Below are 19037 nucleotides of genomic sequence, written 5' to 3'. Positions count from 1 at the left end.
CTCTATCACGTGAAGGTCTTAAATCAAGACCAGATGTGTGTCTCAAAGATCTGCTCTAGCTCAAACCAAAGTTATGGTTTGATGCAGAAATTACTGGGTGGCTCTAACTGTGAATTCTGAATCCCACAAAAATTTACCTGAGCTTCTTGAAAACATGGCCCATATTTTCAGTGGCCGTATTTATTTTATATTTTAGTGCAATCCCATCCACTAGTGAGAAGATGACAGCACCAAAACAATCTGCAGGACTGCGTGAAAGGGCAGCATATTGCAGAAAGGCATGTTCTGGGCTGGCTGGCTGGCTGCTTCTTCTGTGAGCAGAGTGGGGAATACGAGCCAGGATCCTTAATCTGGCTGTGTCCATTTAACCCACCATCTCTCCTTCTCTGGAAGCATTTGACTCTGATCTGTAGGAATATGAGAAACATTCAACATTAGACAATCAGAGATGGCAAAATTATGAAGACCGTTCCTCTGGAGATTTCCTTTTGGGGTGGAGGGAGCTCATTAGGTATGCTTCTCTTGAAACACAGGCCTTTCAGAAATGCTTTGGATTTTGGGACTCCCTGGCATCCCTCCCTCTGTTCCTCACATTTGATGGCTCACTGCTTTTAGATTTTGTTTCTGCCTCAATATTCATGCTGGTTGTCCTGGGCCAAATATATTGCTGTAAAGTAAGGGCAATGAGAGCATAGGGGACCCAAAGGAATCTGAAAACAACCAGTTTCAAAAAAATGAAAGCTACATTAGAGAAAGAAGAGCTGAGTTGTGGAAAGACGCAATGTTTATCGGAAGAGCCATGATGGGGAAGGGCGAGCCATTAGGGCCTGCTTCTGTCTTCCAATGGCACGGCATCTTAGGCCCAGGACTCGGGTAGATGGAAAAGGTGACTTCATGCTACTTCTATGCTCCTCTGGGAGCTGCTGGGGCCCAAGTCAGCCCCTGGGAAAAATTAATCACATGGCTGCTGTAATTTATGGCCACCTGTAATGCCCCCAAACGAATAGGCCAGGGCATGCTGTGCTGACTTTCTCCTTTTCTCCCAACATACCCCCAGCAAAGCTGATTCCACAAAGGTTATCAGGCGTAGTGCTTACCATGAGTAGTAGTAAGCATGGTGCCTGGTGATAGCTTGTAAACTCTTTGGGGCTGGGGCCTGGTTTCTTACCTGCGTAAAGCGCCAACAGGCTCCTGGGCACTCTCCAAATAACGGAATCGTTGCTTCTCTGTTAGTTTTATGCTTGTAACCGCTAATCCTGAATTGGGAGTAAACTGGACTTCTCCGCCAGATTTCCTTTGGGGTTATGGATATTTCACACGCCTGTAATCTCAAAAACAAACCATTGCAAAACCGTAGTCAGGACCAGGACCAAACAAACACCACTACTGATGCTTTAATGTTTTATTAATCATTTTTTTAAATTATAAATTCCCTTGAGTCTTGGTGTCCCAAGAAAATCCGGAATGCTCTTAAAGGCACAATGGCACAGTTGACCCATGAACAAGAAGTTGCTAGCTGCAGAAATAAGACTTGAAGTAGCGATATCAAATTGTTGGATAATATCCATGGCAGTTCTTAATGGTTAAGGGTAGAATTTTCCAAGGCACCTGAATCCCATTTCAATGGACCTTGAGTTCCTAAGTGACTTAGGAACTTTTGAATATGTTACTCATAAGCTTTTGTAGGGTATATTCCACCAAGAATTGGAAAGCAGGTTGGCCTTTTAGCCTGCCGTTCACCATTACCAGCACTTTATGGATGTAGGTAACAGCGCAATTCATTAGACATAGTGAAGTCAGTCTGTGGAATTCTCTCAGAAAGGTGGTTATCTTCTCCAGCTGCATTCTAACAAGGGATGGATGTTATGACCACTATTATTTGTAGTTTTGCATGCTAAGATAATGGTAATCAAAGCTTATGCTTCAAAGCATAAGATTAGCTCTGCAGGGGTCAGAAAGGAAATGTTCCTCTCTATGCAAAATTGTACTGTCATTACTGGAGGATTATTTTCCTTCCTCGGAAACATCAGGTATTGGCTGCAACTGGAAACAGGCTACTGGACATGACGGACCAATGATGTGATCCACTGCAGCAAAAAACCTGGAGCCAGCCCTGGTGAAGAGAGACAGACACTGTCCTCTAATGATGCGAAAGTGGGCCTGAAATCGCCTCCTCATGCAAATGCAATGTCACATCGCTCACCTGAGCTATCACCACCAACCAAAATGGAGCAATGTGTTTATCACCATTTTTCACACACACAAATGTTACAGTTGAATACAGTTTATCTGGACAGGATTGTTTTAAAAAACAGATGTTTGACATCCAATAAATAATGCAATGAAATGTGTAATAAAATCAAATAAATGCCAGGTATCTACTTGAAAGGGTATAATTCAGTATCTCAAAGTCAGCATACATGCTGTGGGTGGCCAGTAGCAAATACTCCCTCTAAACTGAAAAGCAGCCAGACCGTTTAACGAATTCCTATGTAAGTGGTGAAAGCCCAAAGATCTGCCACGTTGGCGGGCTTAATATATGAACTGGCTGGTACAATAATGCATTTAAAAAATCCAGGATGTCCTACTTTTTTCTATGCTGCTAACTACAGCCAAGGAGAGTCTGAAAAAAATCAAGGGCATCTAGTTTGCATATGTAAATTAAATATTGGCAAATGCCAATTGAAAATTTTGTTTCTTTTGTTTGTTCGTTTGCATCCAGGGGCAGCTGGCCTTGGAGGCACAGGGCTAGCTCTAAATTGGCACCGCAGTTTAGAATTAAACTCTGTTCCAAGCCACTCCACTGGTTTAGCTGGTGTTGCACCGTGCCTCACAATGAGTTCAACATCGTGTTCTGTGAATCTTTTTCTTTGCAGCATTGTGAAGGTCTTTGTAGTCTGTTGGCAAAGTGGTTGCATAATGTGTGCTCTTTACTACCCAGTGGTGGCTGGATCCTTGGAAACAGTAGACCGTGTGGGAGAAGGCTGACACACCCAGTGCCGGCTCCAGCTTTTTTGCCGCCTCAAGCGGCGAAGCAGGAAAAAAAAAAGATAAAGCCACGATCGGCGGCACTTCGGTGGCAGCTCTACCGTGCCGCTTCATTCTTCGGCGAAGACCTGGACGTGCCGCCGCTTTCCATTGGCCGCCCCAAGCACCTGCTTCCTTCGCTGGTGCCTGGAGCCGGCCCTGGACATACCATTCGTTTCTTTGGCCAAAGTGTTAGGGTCTAGAATGCAGCTACCGATGCACAGCAAGGGAACGGGGTCCCATAAGAGAACACAGTTGACAGCAATGAAATTCATGTATAACCCCATTCGGCCTATGCCCAACTCCCTATCCCAACTTGCCAACAGCAGCGTCTTTCCAGCTCTGTTTGAAAATGGAAATTGTGCCTCCTTCGGCCTGTAACCCGGTACTCAAGTCATTACCCTACTTGTCAGTCGGCCTCTACAGAGTTCAGTTCTTGTTCTCTGAGGTGCCTGTCAGCGACTGACCCAGTGAGCTGTATCTAAGACCCAAATCCAGTTGTCTTAGGTAAAAGCCTATTTTATTAGCAAATTACAGAAACCGATGGGGGGAAGAACATCACCAAATAAACTGTAGTTACACCCAAATGTTGAGCAATATGGTGAGCAAGTTTAGTATGTGTGGGCAATAAGATTAAGTCACAGAATACTGAAATCGGAATAATTCAGTGTCTCTTCACTGCCGTACCATTCAATGTAAGTGGATAGGTTAAGGGCTACTTTTAAAAGGGGTGTCCGAGTGGTCTTCAGATCTGGTTCCCTGATCTGTGAAGCTTTGTGCTTGTGCACATTTTTATTTTAGACAGTTAGATATTGCTGCACACACAAAAAAACGTTATTGGACGAGCAAACTGGATAGGTAGGTGCTCAGTTGCTTTGTGTGAGTCTACAAATGCAGCCTGCACGCCCCCATCGGCACTTTTGCATGTGAAGAAACAAAGATGACAAAACACCACCGAGGAGGAACCCTTTGGTAGGAAAGAAAGTGTGCATAAGCTTGTGTGCTGTGGTAGATGCGCAGACTTGGAGACCACCTCTCACAGCTTGGTCCTTCAACATAAGGATCACCTGTAAGACCTTTTGGTTTGAACATTCCGCTGGACATGATGAAGACTTCACTGCCTGCACAAGCATGAGTATGGTGTCCAGTGTGGAGAGGATTAGTGAATTAAAGAAACATACAGTAGTCACTCTGACATTTTCTTATTCTAACAGAGCTACAGTGGAACTTCAGTTTTACTAGCTCTAACTAGAGTTTCTCTTGCAGTATAACCCCCTCCAATGATCACATGCCACTTCTTTACTTAAGCAATTTAAAAGGTACTATTTATTGGGCTAAATCTTCATCTGCAGCTGAGATACTCTCAGTGGAGAGGTAGGGGCAAATATGACTTTATGCCACTTTTGCACCTCCTTGAACTTTGCCAGAGATTATCTTCAAATTATGCCCAGCTGCCGATAGCGCCAAGGGTCTGTTGGTGAAGCCAAGGATCATTCTTACACAGGAGGACTATCGGTGGGGACGGATACATGAGGGACTGGACTGCTTTGCATCACTACAGCAGTGTAAAGTAACTGGACTTGGCCCGAGCGTCTGGGCCATTGAGTCTGCCTGACCTAGACACAGCAAAAATGGGATGTGAATGAAGATAACGACACTTATTTTTGTTTGATCTTAACTTTTTGCAGAAGTGACTTGTAAAAGCAAGTTCTTTGGTCCTCAGTTACACTTGTACTACCAAGTAATGTATGTGAAGTCTGGGCTTAACGGAGGGCAGAGTTTGCCTTAAATAGGCTCCAAAAGTTTTCAAAGCCCTTCCTATTCTTGGATGCACAACTTTGATATTGCTGGGCTTGATTATGACCTCACATACACAAGGATGAATAAGAGCAGACTTGGGCCCTTTGTGCTTAGTAGTTTTGACTGATGTTATTCTGCTTTTAATTACCTAAGCATCAAAGCAATTATACATGGTTGTTCTGCAGCACATCTCAGTTGTGCAGTCTTCACTGCAGAGGATGGATGACCTCCGACATAATGAAATACATCGATAGAGAAAGCGTAGGGTGCTTTCCTTCTCATCTCCACCCTTCCATTTCTCCTTGTGACATACCTGCTCCTCGGGGGCCTCTCTCTTTGATTCCAGGCATGGTGCTCAGTGACACATACTCATACAATTGTCCGAGCTTCCATCCAGTATCTTGGATCCCACTGTTTATCCTGTTTCTTCACCTTGAAATGTCTTTTAATTTTTTTTAAGTGGATTAAGAAGAAAGCTTTTCAGAAGGCTTAAAAGCCTGTACGCTAAAGATGATTTCTGAAAACCGATATGGATTACCGTTGTTACTCTGTGAATATGGCAGCTTTCCAACTCCTCTGCCAGGAGTGATCTAAAAGCTATTCTTTTATTGTGTCTTGGGGTGGGAGCCTGTCTTAAAAAGCCTTTAGAATTCTAATTCTAATCTCTAATCTGTTTTCAGTGCTGCTTCATCGCTAAACATCTGAGGTCACCGAAAACCTATAAATGATAGAGTTGGGATCTCTGATGGTGCATGTCCGACCACTTAGCTAATTGAGAACATGGGGGAGCCGTGGCTCATTGCATCCCTATCATCTCTGTGATCTCTTGCTCTTCAGGTGTTTCCAAGCACATTGTTTAGAGCTTACGATTCACCCTTCTTCGTGGAAACTTTGCACCTGCTATGCCAGATCTGGAGTTAGCAAGAGCAGCAGAACGTAAAGGGCAGTCTCTGGAGTCTTGTTATCTTCTTGGGCACAGGAATATCACAGGCTGCATGCCAGTCCTAATTTTAATTTAATAGTTACCTGGTGTGTATGTTAGGATTCATTTAAAAATACATCAGTGAAGAGCAGAGCAGGAAGATGAAGAAAAAACTCTTTCTAAAACAGACCAGTAATGCCGGTCTTCACCCACCTGCTGCTAAATATTTAGGAGTGTTCTTTTACCACTTAAAATAATGTTTAAAAATCACTTCCAAAAAAGGAATCAGCCGGAGTGTTAGACGATTCCTTTCCTGATGCCAAAGCGACATGGCTGAAGAAATGAAGTCCCGAGCTACCGTGGAATTAATGTTGATCAATGGTGAGTGTTAGACTAGAGAGTTGACATAGAAGATTATACATGGGAAATGTCTAATATTACAGTTTCTTAGTTCAGCTATGATTAAAAGCCTGAGCTGCTTAAACCAAATGCATCTCTTCCCTGGGAATTCATTTATTGATAACTTTTCAGTAGTGCTCATCCCTGTAGTATCAGAGCACCTCACAACACAACTCGGTGACAGGGAAGTATTATTCCAATTATTTCACCAAGTGTTCATTTTTCTTGTTCAGGGTCTCCGGGCAGACTGAGGTAGGAGTAAAACCCAGCTCTCTTAGGCACCAGGTCAGTGCTCTAACCACAAGATCATCCTTCCACCTTGCTTTGCCCCTTGTAGATAACATCAAGAATTGCACAAATCCTCCCTCTTCCTCTGTGCACAGAACTTCTCCAGCTTCTACAGTGAATCTTAAGGATCTGCAAAAATAAACGAGCGCCATGGGGAACTCAGAGAACACAAAGAGCACAAAACCAGGCTAAAATGTCCAAATCATTGATGCGGGCCTGAGAGCACTGGAAAGCAAAACAACAACAAAATGTGCTACACACGTCTCCATTGACATCAATGGAGTAATTGTCACCTTATAGGATTGGTCAATTGTTGCACTTTCTCTGCAAGGTTTCGGCACTGCAGTACTCATGCTGAACACTTTGTTCCTGTGTTAACCACTCTGCAGCTCGGCCTTTGCCCTGGCATTTCTCGGGTCTCTCAGCAAAGGTGGTTCAGCTGTTTTTCATCACATCCACCTGGGTCCATCCAATTAAATAAATAAAAAAAAACCCCAAATGTCAAAAGCCATAGTTAAATAAAACAACAACTGCAGCTGCCCATGAACATCCCAGATCCCTGGACACCCCTGTGACAGCCACGACAAGGCACAGCTATTGTATTTAATTAAAATTAGACCTGCTTTCCCCATTCTATTCTTCTTCCAGCACCAGGTCTAATACCTCTGGCAAGACTCTGTTTATTTTACGAGATTTGACAAAGATCATTCAGGAATCAATAGTGTGCCAAAAGCCAAATGATAAATCCAGTAGGTTGTAGATCATTTTACTCTATTTTTCCCCCCGTCGTTGGGATTTTGAGGTAGTGAAGGCAGAGGAATGAGGTATGCCTGGTAAATATGAGGGCTTCAGTGGTATACCTTGCTTTGCTCACTGACTCGGCTTAATCATACACGACTTCCCGAATAGCAACAGCCATTGTGTTTTATGTGCAAAATCTGCAGATCTTTTTGCTCACTTGCTGAGTGCCATGTGGTTTAGGTATATTTTTGGCTCTGTAAACTTCTGAGATAAGCAGCTGCAGTGCTAATTGAAGGACATGCACTTGCTTAAAAGCAATCAGACTGGGAGTAGCCAGAGGGAGTAAGGTGCCCCTATTCCACTGGGAGTTGTGTACCTAATTCCCTTAGGCTCCTTTGAAACAAAAAGCTCCTAAAAAGAGAGAAATTCCACAACAGAGAAGTTCTCATCTATGGAGATGGGTGCTATACAGAGCCCGGCATTAGTATCCTTTGGGCAACCAGATCAATTTCTAAAGACCTTTGTAGGTCAGCCAGTAATAACTCTGGCGATTTTTTCATACTGCACAAGTGCAGAAATATTTGAGAGCCTAACTCAAAATGTAAAAGTTTGTTAACCAAACACACAGCTGTGATCTGCTGCATTGCCAGGTATACGCAGCGGCATACTGACAAATCAGACAGTAACATGCACGTTTCCCAGTCCGGTTAGGAGTGCAGTAGAAGTTATTCTTGAGCCCTTGTAAAGGAAATTGTGAGAGCTCTCTCTCGCTCTTTAAAATAGAAGAGACATTTGTTAGATCAAGTAAAAAGAGTGAGGGAAGGGGAGCAACATTTCAAAACAGAGAGCGAACAAAAGGTTACTGTGCCCTCAGTTAGAAAAACAATGTTATAAGTAAGTTTGTCAAACAAAGTATATTGTTGATGGGATTACGCATTTGGTTGAAGATGATAATTGTGTTGACTTAATAATATACTTAGAAGTGATTAAAAAATTAGCACTTATACTAAACCAATGTAGCATATAGTTAATCTAAATGATGGATGTAAAAAAGTAATTGCAAATGGGGAATCATAGCCCAATGGGGGTATTTCTAGTGAGGCCCTGTGGTGAGCTGGTTTTGGCTGAATTTTATTCAATCTTTTTTATAAATTATGTGAAATAAAATGTAAAATCATTGTGGTAAAGTATGCAGATGACACAAAGAGTGGTGAATAAAAAAGACTGGCCAGTTTTACAGAGGGAGAAAAAAGTTGACAAACCGGAAATGGTTCAGAAAAGAGCTATAAGAATCATTTGAGGTCTGGAAAACCCACCTTTCAATGAGAGACTAAAAAACCCAGGCTGATTAATTTATTCAAGAGAAGGGTAAGAGGTGACTTGATCACGGGACATAAGTGCAACATGGATAGATGATATCTTGTAGTAAAGGGTTCTTTATTTTCTTATACAAAAGCATCACAAATTAAATTAATAGGCAGCAGGTTTAAACAAACAAAAGGAAGTATTTTTTCATACAACGCACAGTCAACCTGTGGAACTCCTTGCCAGAGGATGTAATGAAGGCCAAGACTATAACAGGGTTAAAAGAAGCTAGATAAATTCCTGGAGGATAGGTCCATCAATGGCTATTAGCAGGATTGGCAGGGCTGGTTTCCCTAGCCTCTGTTTGCCAGAAGCTGGGAATGGGTGACAGGGGATGGAGCCGCTTCAAGTAAGCGGCGCCGGGCCAGAGCTCGAACCCCTCCTGCACCCCACCCCCCAACTTCCTGCCCTAAGCCTCCTGCCGGCACCTCACCCCAACCCCCTGTCCTGAGCCCCCTGCCACACCCTGCACCCCAAGCCCCTACCCTGAGCTCCCTGATGCACACTGCACCCCTGTGCACCCCAACTCCCTGCCCTGAGCCCCCTCATACTCCCCACACTCCTGCACCCCAACCCACTTCCCTGAGCCCCCTCCTGCACACCGCACCCCCTCCCACACCCCACACTCCCTCCCGCACCCCAGCCCCCTGCCCCGGCTCTGCATATTATTTCCCCACCCAGATGTGGCCCTCGGCCCAAAAAGTTTGCCCACCCCTGGACTAGATGACCACTGTGGTCCCTTCTGGCCTTAAAATCTATGAAAGAAGGCTGTAGAACAGAATGTTGTCTAGGAGTTCACTTCTGTCCCAATTTAGGAAAGTATTCCTGTTCAGGACAACACCTAGACATGTGCTTAAAATCCCTTTGAACATGGCACTTAAGCACACGTTTAATGTTAAAATGCATGTGCATAAGTGCTTTCCTGAACCGAGGCTTTTAAGTTTAGAAAAAAATCCTTAATTTGTAATTGTCTGTAATATAAATTCTCCTTTCTACATGTTAATCCTTCTGTTGACTTCTCCAACTTTTTTCTTCATCCCTTGTTTAGACCAGTGGTCTCCAAAGAGGGGTGCACAAGAGGATCCTTCGGGGTGCGCAGCAGGAGAAGCGCCACTTCGGCAGTTCGGGCGGCTTTTTTTTTTTTTTCTTGGGGCGGCAAAAATGGTAGAGCCGGCCCTGCAGTGTGGCAGGGGGGTGCGTGCTCAAAAATTTTTTACTGATGGGGTGCGTGATCAAAAAAGTTTGGAGACCACTGGTTTAGACAACACCTTCATGTGGGTGTATAAAATAATAGTAACGATACTTTCCATTTACTACCACCTTCCCTCTGAGGTCCTTCACACATAAGAGCTCATGCAAATTAGATGTAATTTTAAAATAGACTTGGGGTGGGGGAACAAAGGGAAGCATAAGCAAGGTTACATTGGAGAGGGCCTTGTTTCTGCCTGGGCCCCTTTAAAGTAGTCAGCATTTTACATTTGAACGAGAGGGCTTTACAAATATGTTTTTTTTTTTAAATCTGTCCATTTCTGGATTCAAAAGTCCTGATGGATTTTTTTTAAAATGGAACAATAATGTTAGTAAAATAGTAAAATAAACTTACATTTTCATTATGTGCTAAGGCCCTGATTTAGCAAAACACATCAGTACATGCTTAAACCCCACTGGGTCTGAAATACAAGATCTGAGGCATGTACTGAAGTGCTTTGCTGTGTTGGGGCTATAAGCATGTGCTTATCTTTAAGCTTGTGCTTAAATCCCATTGAAGTGGATTTAAGCATTTTTATAAATGCTTCATTGAATCATGGCCTAAGAACTTGTTTCTTTGGCATGACAGGAGATCCTGGAAGTGTTTTACTGATTATATTAGAACTCATCATTACTAAGACTCAGTTCACCTGTTTTGGGGAGGATACCGCCACACATGTTGTTAGCCCCCTTGCATGACAGTTGTTCATACATTTTTAATGTTTTAATCTCGAAAACTCATTGACATTTGCTTTTTAAAACACATAGTGCTGTACAGCAAGGGAGGTCCTTTGTTTCTGTAGCCGCACCATCTGGGTGTGTATGGTGATGGAAGAATAATGCCCGCTCAGAGATGCTCTTCTGTATCTAACAGTTTGTTGGAAGTTTTTTTAAAGGGATGAATAATTCCACTGCCATGAATGCAGTTTGCACTGAATGACTATGAGGGTCAGGATTGTGCTGTGTTTATGTTCTGAGGGCCAAACTTGCAATCTTCTTGTGGAGCTCCAATATAGAATGAGGAGAAAGGACAAAGGGCAAAGCCTCTGGTCTATAATAACCACATACAGAATCCCCTCTGCACATGTGAAGTGAACCCATTCCTGCATAGTAGTGGATGGGGGTACATTGCCTCCCCTGGACTGTTGCCTCCTTTTGACCCTAAGTGAAGTCTGGGATCCACAGATGGGGAGAGATCAGAGGGACAGACACCATTTCTGCCTGTGCCCTCTAGCCCCCAGAGGGAATCCAGCAAAGAGTCCATGATGGTGGATCTAGTGCTCATGAACAACTTACCATAACACAGCCGTGTGCCCAGCTCCATGTCACCAGCAACCTAATAACAAACCAATGGCACCGCCATGATCGGGGGGAAAATATTTATTAAGCAAACTGATTGCAGCCTCAAGCTTCTAAGAGCCCGAGTAAAAAGAAACAATTAAAATTATGAAAAAATACCAGGAACTGTTCCTTTGTAAGAAACAGGCAATGACGTTCCTCCCTCAGCCTCACTGTGAAAAGGGTCAGCCTAGGGCCTGTTGGTCACCCCTTATCTCCTGTTTCAGCCCTAGTTTGAAGGTTTGTGTGGTGCACAGACCTCCTCAGTGCAGGAGTAGATTTCACCCATTTTGTATTCACTAATGGTTCTGAATGTGATTGCTTTTCTTACAGAATTCACTGTTTGGCCCTAATTCTATGATTTTCCTTCTCAAAAATCTGCCTACTGCATCTCCGGTCTCTGTTTGTTACCTTCTTGTGCTCTCAATTCACTGCATAGCACAGCTCAAGATAAATCTTGCTTTACACATCCTCTCAAACTTGTCCTCCACTAGCACTCCCTTTACAGGTTTTTATCAAGTACGTGTAGTTATAGTCATTATTTTCCACTTACCATCTAACTAGAAGTCAGAATTCCTATCAACTCGGGCCCATTTCTGGCAATTTACCCACAAAAACATTCAAATGTCACACATCTAGCAGTGGCATTACAGGAGCTCAATCATAGCAATTATGGGTGGCATTCAAAATGCACTCCAAGTCCTTTGTGTATAAATGGGGGAGGAGGGAACTGTGCAGGGGAGCCCTTAAATTCCAAAGCAAGACTATAATTAGCTGTAATGGTGCCCAGAGTAACTTCACTGCTATAATTCTCAGCAGGAAAACAATTATATTGCAACAGTATAACTAGACAGACATGCTGTAAATACAAAACATTCTTTGGAAATATATGCTCCATATACTAAATCCATCTAGAAGTAAGGCAAACAATTCTGTGTTAATTGGGATTCAAGGCAGACACACTTTTTTTTTAGCAGAGAGCTGTCATCTTAGCTAATGGGAATGGAATGCTTAGGGTCTGAAAGGAAGCATAGAAATGCTGAATTGACCCTTGCACTCTATTCATAACTCACCCCGTTGTGCCTGGGTATTGGTGGAGTTTGAGATCAATCGAGGTGTAAGGAGATGCTCCTGGGTGGGTGGGTGGAGACTGAACCCTGGACCTCTGAATCTAAAAGCATGAGCATCTAATGCTTGAGCTGAAAAGAACCATCTCTGTTAGCTCAAAGGTTGTAGCTGATTCATAAACCTCTCTGTGGCCCAGTCAATAGAGTGTCACGTTGCATGGGTAGTTTACCCAGGTACAATCTTATCATTTGAACCCAAAATGGTTTAGGACCTCTCTGCCTGAGATGCCACCTCTTGCGATAACAGGCCACAGCTGGAATCAGGCCACAAATGGGACCAACTTAAACTGAAACCCTGTGGGCATAAATGAGAGCTGGTTGCTAGCCAGGCCTCACTGCTGTGGAGTTCTTGTCCCTCCTTGGTCCATAATAGCCCAAATCTGATGACATTCAGGGCACATGGTGAGGTTCTTCTTTTGTCCCATGCGTTCGAAACGAGGGGAATGTCCTTTTGGGATGGGAAGGGGGATTTGTGGTGGGTTATTTTAAACCGCACTTGAGATGCGTTTCTAGATTAATAGATTCCAAGGCCAGAAGGGACCATTGTGACCATCTAATCTGACCTCCTGTATAACACGGGCCAGAGAACTTCTCCAGAATAATTCCTAGAGCAGATTTTGTTACATCCACTCTTGAGAAAAAACATCCAATCTAAGTTATGTCAAGGTTGGCTAGAGTATATGGAGGAGGAGAGGCACCCTTTTTAGCATCTTTATACCTTTAAATAAATACATGTATGTGATCTTTTGCAGGAATGGGGCCCTGAGCTGCAGTGAGGGGGAAATCTGGCCAGGAGATACCCCCTTGTCCAGTCCTGCCACTCATTGATGGGGAATTAGGAAGGAACTGGATTGACAAAGAGTTTCTTCCTCTCTCCCTTAGTTCCACAACGGGAGAGGGATAGTCCTTTATGGAATAGTCTTGTAGGGATGAAAAGGGTTCTATGGAAACATCTCTGAAAAATGTATGGAATGTAATGGGAAATGTATATCCTTCTATAGGTGTTTTTGAACCATCCTATAGAATTCTAGAAACATAGGATTCTCTATTAACTTCTGTAGGATGGTTGAAAAGCCTACAGCAAGGTTCACATTTTCTGTGGAATTCTGTAGGATTTTTCCACTCAGGATTGGAGTCAGGCCTATTCAGTGACGGGCCAGCCTCAATGGTCAGGGATCCAAGCACTCAGATGTATTGCTTGGCCCTAAGGTTGGCCCTGAATGGGAGATGCTACTATATCTACTGTGAGCTGTAGTCAAGGTTGGGAATAGAACCCTTAACTCTGAAATTCATAGCTTTGTGTGGGGTATAGATAAGAGCCTTCCCACTAACACAGCCCTTTGCATTGCATTAGTGATCCCTATAATCTGCAAATAGTGAATATTCCTTGTATGCACCAGGGAACCCAGCCCATCAGTATCAAGTGCAACTGCTAAATTTCTTCTAGCTAAGTACTTGGAGTAAGGCTTAGAGGGGAATATGTCTTTTTATTGTCTGTTTGTTTACATATAATCAGGCTTTTTTCATTTTTTTGCATAGATCTGATTCACTTTTTATTAGAAAAGTGTTACATTAGAGGAAGATCTAAACAGTACGGAGGAAGTGGAGTAAAATAAGCAGTTGCCATTCTGGTTTTTTTATTTTTTTTTAAACCACTCTTTGGACCTATATATACACACTTCATGCAGCACACAAAACATGACTCACGAACAGCAGGTGTCCTGCTGTTATGTTAGGCAGCTTAGTACTAGTAAGGAGGGGCTGCTCCCCATATACGGCATCCCAGAGGCAAGCTAAAAATACTTTGCTGACTTCCAGCAAAGTAAAAGTAGTTGAGAGTTGTAGAGGAAGTCTGCTTCTAAAGGTAAGGACTAAAGATGATTTTTTTAATCTGATTTTTTTTTTAAAATCTGTGAAGTTTGCCTTGGCAACTGGTGGGCAAATGTTAACTGGAACAGGCCTGTGAGTTTGGAATTATAAACAGTAGCTCTCTGTTTGTCTTCATGAAACCAGCTTGTGGAATGATCTGTTAATGGAAATCCCTGTAATTCAGGGCAATTGCTGCTGAAACAGACAACAGAGGAATATGTGCCTCGATTAGAAATAGGCCCCAGTTTTGCCTTGTTTCAGGGAGCATTTGAAAAATACACAAGCAGCCACAGAATGCGAATCTGCTGTGCACGATAGACAAATCTCTTGCACTTACACCCCCATGACACAGGGACCAGCAAACAAAGTTTCTGGAAACTTATAATAGTGGACTCTCAAAGATCTGAATTCTTTGTGCGTCTGAGACTTGTGACCTTTGGGTTTTTTCACCTTTCTCTGCAGCATGGTGTGCAGGTCACTTGCCAGGATTATCTGGCTATATCTCACTTAATAATTTCCCTGCCATTGTGGGGGCCTCAGGCATCAGTGCCCCTTTCTCTCCCTGTGGCACATAACAGTTCAGACTTTTGTGGGTTGTAATACTTGTTGTTTGGGTTTAGTATACAGCTGCTGTTGGTGGCCTGTGATATACAGGTCAGAGTAGATGAGCTGATGGTTCCTTAGACTCTATGACTTGTACATTTCAGGAAATACTGTGTGTGTTGTGTGGAGAAGCAGAGAAAGGTGAACATTCAATCTTCTTTGTAAAAGCCAGTATCAATGTATTAATAACTATAGACAGACATAGAATGGAAAGAATGCTGTTATAAAAAGGAAGTTGGGTAGTGTGTGTGTGTGGGCACATGGATCGCTCATTCACATGCTCTTCCCAGCAAAAAAACCCCATAAGAACAGTGAATTCTAGCAGAAAGGAAGACAAAGAGAAACAGCTAACCATGGAAACGAAAAGAATTACATGGATTTGTGGCGCTGTACTCTTGCTCTGACACACAGAAAAAGCCAGTTTCTGTTCATGTTGACGTTGATGGCAAAGCTGTCATTGACGTAATGGGACTAGGACTGAAATCCAACTAACATAGGGTTAAATTGTGCATTTTTTTTTTTTTACTTGGTTGAGCAGGGAAATAAGGCACCTCATATTTCCCCCTTGCCTGGTGTACTTGGATCCAGATCTGGTGCATAGTGCAGCTCCTGATCTTTGGATACATCCTCCTGTGAGCAACTGGATGAGGAGGGGCAGAGAGGAGTGGAGAGTGGGTGGAGCCTTGACCACGCCCACTGCTACACTCCACCCACTTGCTGGCCGGAGCAGGGAAATAAGCTGCGCCCTTTCAAGGGTTGCAATACCTTACTCTGGCCCCAGAGGAAAAGGGGACTGGGGAGGAAACGTGACTGAGTCACACAGCCTTCCTTGGGCTGTTCCTAGGATGCGCTGTCATATACCACCTGTTACTCATCAAGCATCGGGGGTTTTCTAGAAAGGAAGGTCTTGTAGTTACTTATGGTACAGAGGTGGGATTCAGGAGATCTGGCTTGAGTTCCTGGTTCTGCCACAAACTCCTTGTATAACTTTGGGCAAGTGACTTCATTTCTCTGTGCCTCAATTCCCTGTCTGTAAAATGGGGACAATAGTCCTTTGTGTGTCTAGTCTTTCTGGTTAGATTGTAAGCTCTTTGGGGCAGAGGCTGTCTTTTACTGAATGTACCTGTGCACAGCACAACAGGGCCCTGATCTTGGTTGGGACCTCTAGGCCAGTGGTTCTCAAACTTTTTTTTTTCGCAGACCACTCAAAAATTGCTGAGAGTCTTGGTGGACCACTTGATCTTTCCAAATGTTGCTTGTACCGTTAGCTAACTATTGTAAAGTGCTTTGGATAAAAGCGCTATATAAAAAAAACTTAATAGTTTTTTGTTCTACAAATAAAAGCATACAACTCATATTTTAATATCAGTAGTCTTACCTTTCTAATGTGATGGATGTGCCCTCTCTCCCCTGCCATGGCAGCCCCCGAGCTGGGGCTGGGAAGGAGTGGGGGGGTCTCTCCTTTTCTCCATCGCCATGGCAGCCCTCGAGCTGGGTCTGGGAAGGAGGGGGGTCTCTCCCCCACCACAGCAGCCACACTGCTGAGGCTGGGAAGGAGGGTCCTCTCTCCCCAGCAGTTGCAGCCCTGGAGCTGAGGAAAGTCGCCCCTTTCTCTGGCCACCGCAGCCCTGCACGTCCCAAATTCCCCCCACCCCTTCTTCTCACCCCACTGCCCCCTCCCACCTACCTCCTATTCCCCCCCAAGGCCACCACCTCACCTTACATGTGCATCTTCTCCAGGGTACAAGCACCTAATTAGTAGAGCCACTTCTGCGTGGCTCCACTAATTAGGTGGATGGCCCTTTATTGTCTTGTGTGCGGCCGCCCAGGCACGCACCTTAGAGGGAACTATCCGCGGACCACCTGAATGGAGCTCGCAGACCACCGGTGGTCCGCGGACCACAGTTTGAGAACTTCTGCTCTAGGCACTCTCATAATACAAAAATACTGAAGGCAGAGCCTAAAGACTATCTAGCCCTTGAAAGCAAGGGAAAAGGTAGATGAAATTGCATGAGAAGTGGAGATTCAATGTGAAAACACATTTTTCATCTTCTTATTGGAAATAAGTCCTTACCAGTGACAAAGTGATTGAATAATTCTTTAAACAGAAGCTAAATTCTAGGGTCATCCACAATGGACCAAATCCTGCTCATTTTATGCCCACAAATCGTCCCATTTTTTTTTACTTCAGTAGGATTACACCCAGGAACGAGGGGGATAAGAATTACTCCAATGTGGCTGTAGAAATATTTTTCATATTGAGTCTAAAGTTTAGAGTGGCAGAATTCAAAATACAAAGCAGTGACCTACCTAGGCACACTCCTGCCTTACACACCTGCCCTACAACCTTGGGTGCCTTACCATGCCTTGCAATAGTAGCTCCTAGCTGGGTCGCTCACAATCAGCCTTCCAGCATGCCGGTCACGCACACCGTCTGTGTGTGACCAGCCTGCCAGCTACACCCTTATTCTCACCAGCCTTGGTTATTCTGCAGGGTGACCCCAACACATCCATGTCCTGGATCTTCCCCCAGAAATGTATATTTGCCCTCTCCTGGACAGTACAAATATATTAAGTCCATGATTCCTTTAAGGGAATAATATGACAGCTTATGACCTTAAATAGTTACCCAGACACTTCAACTTAAAACACCCTGGGATCAGATAACAAAGTAAAACAAGTTTGTTAACTACAAAGAGAGATTTTAAGTGAGTATAAGTGATGATCCATAAGAGTCAGACATGGTTACAAGAAAAATAAAGATAAAATGTTCCCTAGTAAAAAGCTAACTTAGTTGCAAAACAAACTTTCTCACCACGTGCTCCAGCAAATTACTGACCAAACCCTTCAGGTCAGGACCCCTCCCCTAGAGTCTAACAGCTCTTTCCTCTTGTCCTTGCAGAGAAGGAGGTAGACAGAGAGATGGGGTGCCCTGCATTGTTTGTCCCTCCTTTTTATAGTTTCAGTTCCCTATCTTGAAAAACATTTCCAGCTGAGACCCATGAGACAAAGAGTCTATGTCCAGCTGTTTTTTCCCACCTGTTTGAACTCCCTTTGTTTTCTCTCCCTGCTTGATGACTCTTTTTACTGCTTAAATGCAAATTAAGGCAAGCACACATTCCTTCCTTTGCCTATGACAGACCTGACTTCTGCCTGGGCAGGGCAATAGAACATGTGTTAATAGCATCATACAGGGAAATCTGTACATACAATGTTGCCACGCATATTTTATCAGGACAATGCTGACCAGCAAATTATGGGTTTTCAAGGCATACCTTGTGCAAAGATTATTTCGGTAGCATGTAGGATGTAAATACAGGGGCGTATTCTGTTACACAAGCTTTGTGAAAATTGAAATCTATATGCTGTCCTCTATATCTGATCTTAAACACTGCATTAGTAGGTATGAAAAAGAAAGGGAATTGAAGGGGTGACTGTATCCTTAGAAGTCCAAAAGAGCATCAGAAGCTTAGCACTGCCTTGTTAGGTGCCGGGGGTTGATGTAAAACAAAGGGAAACCTCAGCTGGCAATGTAGAGCTTCTGCTATGGTTGCCAATCTAAATTTTGCTGTGTAATAGTTGCTTTCTTTCAATAAACCACATTGCTTAATTCAACTGGCTACAGTTGATGTACATGCATCTTTCTCTGCTGAGCAAGCTGGAAATGACAGAAGACAATTTAATTTGTTTTTTTTTTTCCTCTTTGTGGAAGCAAATTGCTACAAACACACTCAGATACGCACCCTTGCAGCTTTGTGCTAGATCCCAAAATCTAATTCAAAGCACTTCCATGTGGCCTGACCTGTTCCTGTTTAGCACAGATTTAATCTTGCAATTTCTGACTACAAGCTGTTGACAAAAGAGCATTCCAGTATGTGGAAGCAAGGCTTAAGCAATGAGAGGATATTTTAATGGTGGCATGCTGAATAATCAATTCCACTTGAGCGCATAGATCAATACTATCTCGGAGATGTCTGAATAACCATTTAAAGCAAGCAATATAGGTCCAAGATGGCATGAAAAAAGATGGGGAGAATTATGTTCTTGACCATAGTGTGCGGGGCGTAATGGCCTAGAATGGCACCACTGAAGTGGAAGCAAAAGTTTGGAATAGAGACAAATTTTCTGATTTGGTTTGCTGATCATGACAACTCACGGTAAGAACACTGGAACCAAATCCATACACAGTGAGGAAGGCAGGAAGGACTCCCCACATTTTCTTCTTTAAGTAGTGTACCTTTAGGGGGTACAGTAATTTCCTGGGTTACTCTCATTTAAGCTGGACATCTGTTTCACAGGGCTGGCCTAAA

The 19037-nt window shown here is 43.5% G+C and overlaps 1 protein-coding gene across 1 annotated transcript in view; it reads left to right on the top strand.

Annotated features, from left to right (window-relative positions):
• The first annotated feature begins 14028 nt into the window (after window positions 1–14028).
• The window catches only part of SGCD (sarcoglycan delta), a 501599-nt gene continuing 496590 nt past the window's right edge, over window positions 14029–19037 (top strand). Inside the window, exon 1 of the mRNA XM_034778041.1 lies at window positions 14029–14119. The gene's annotated coding sequence lies outside the window, so the exon portion shown is untranslated. The remainder of the gene's footprint in view (window positions 14120–19037) is intronic.

This window comes from Trachemys scripta, chromosome 8, assembly GCF_013100865.1.
Source record: "Trachemys scripta elegans isolate TJP31775 chromosome 8, CAS_Tse_1.0, whole genome shotgun sequence".
NCBI classification, from domain to species: domain Eukaryota; kingdom Metazoa; phylum Chordata; order Testudines; family Emydidae; genus Trachemys; species Trachemys scripta.
The sequence above is the reverse complement of the archived record's forward strand: the minus strand, read 5'-3'. Positions and strand labels throughout refer to the sequence as shown.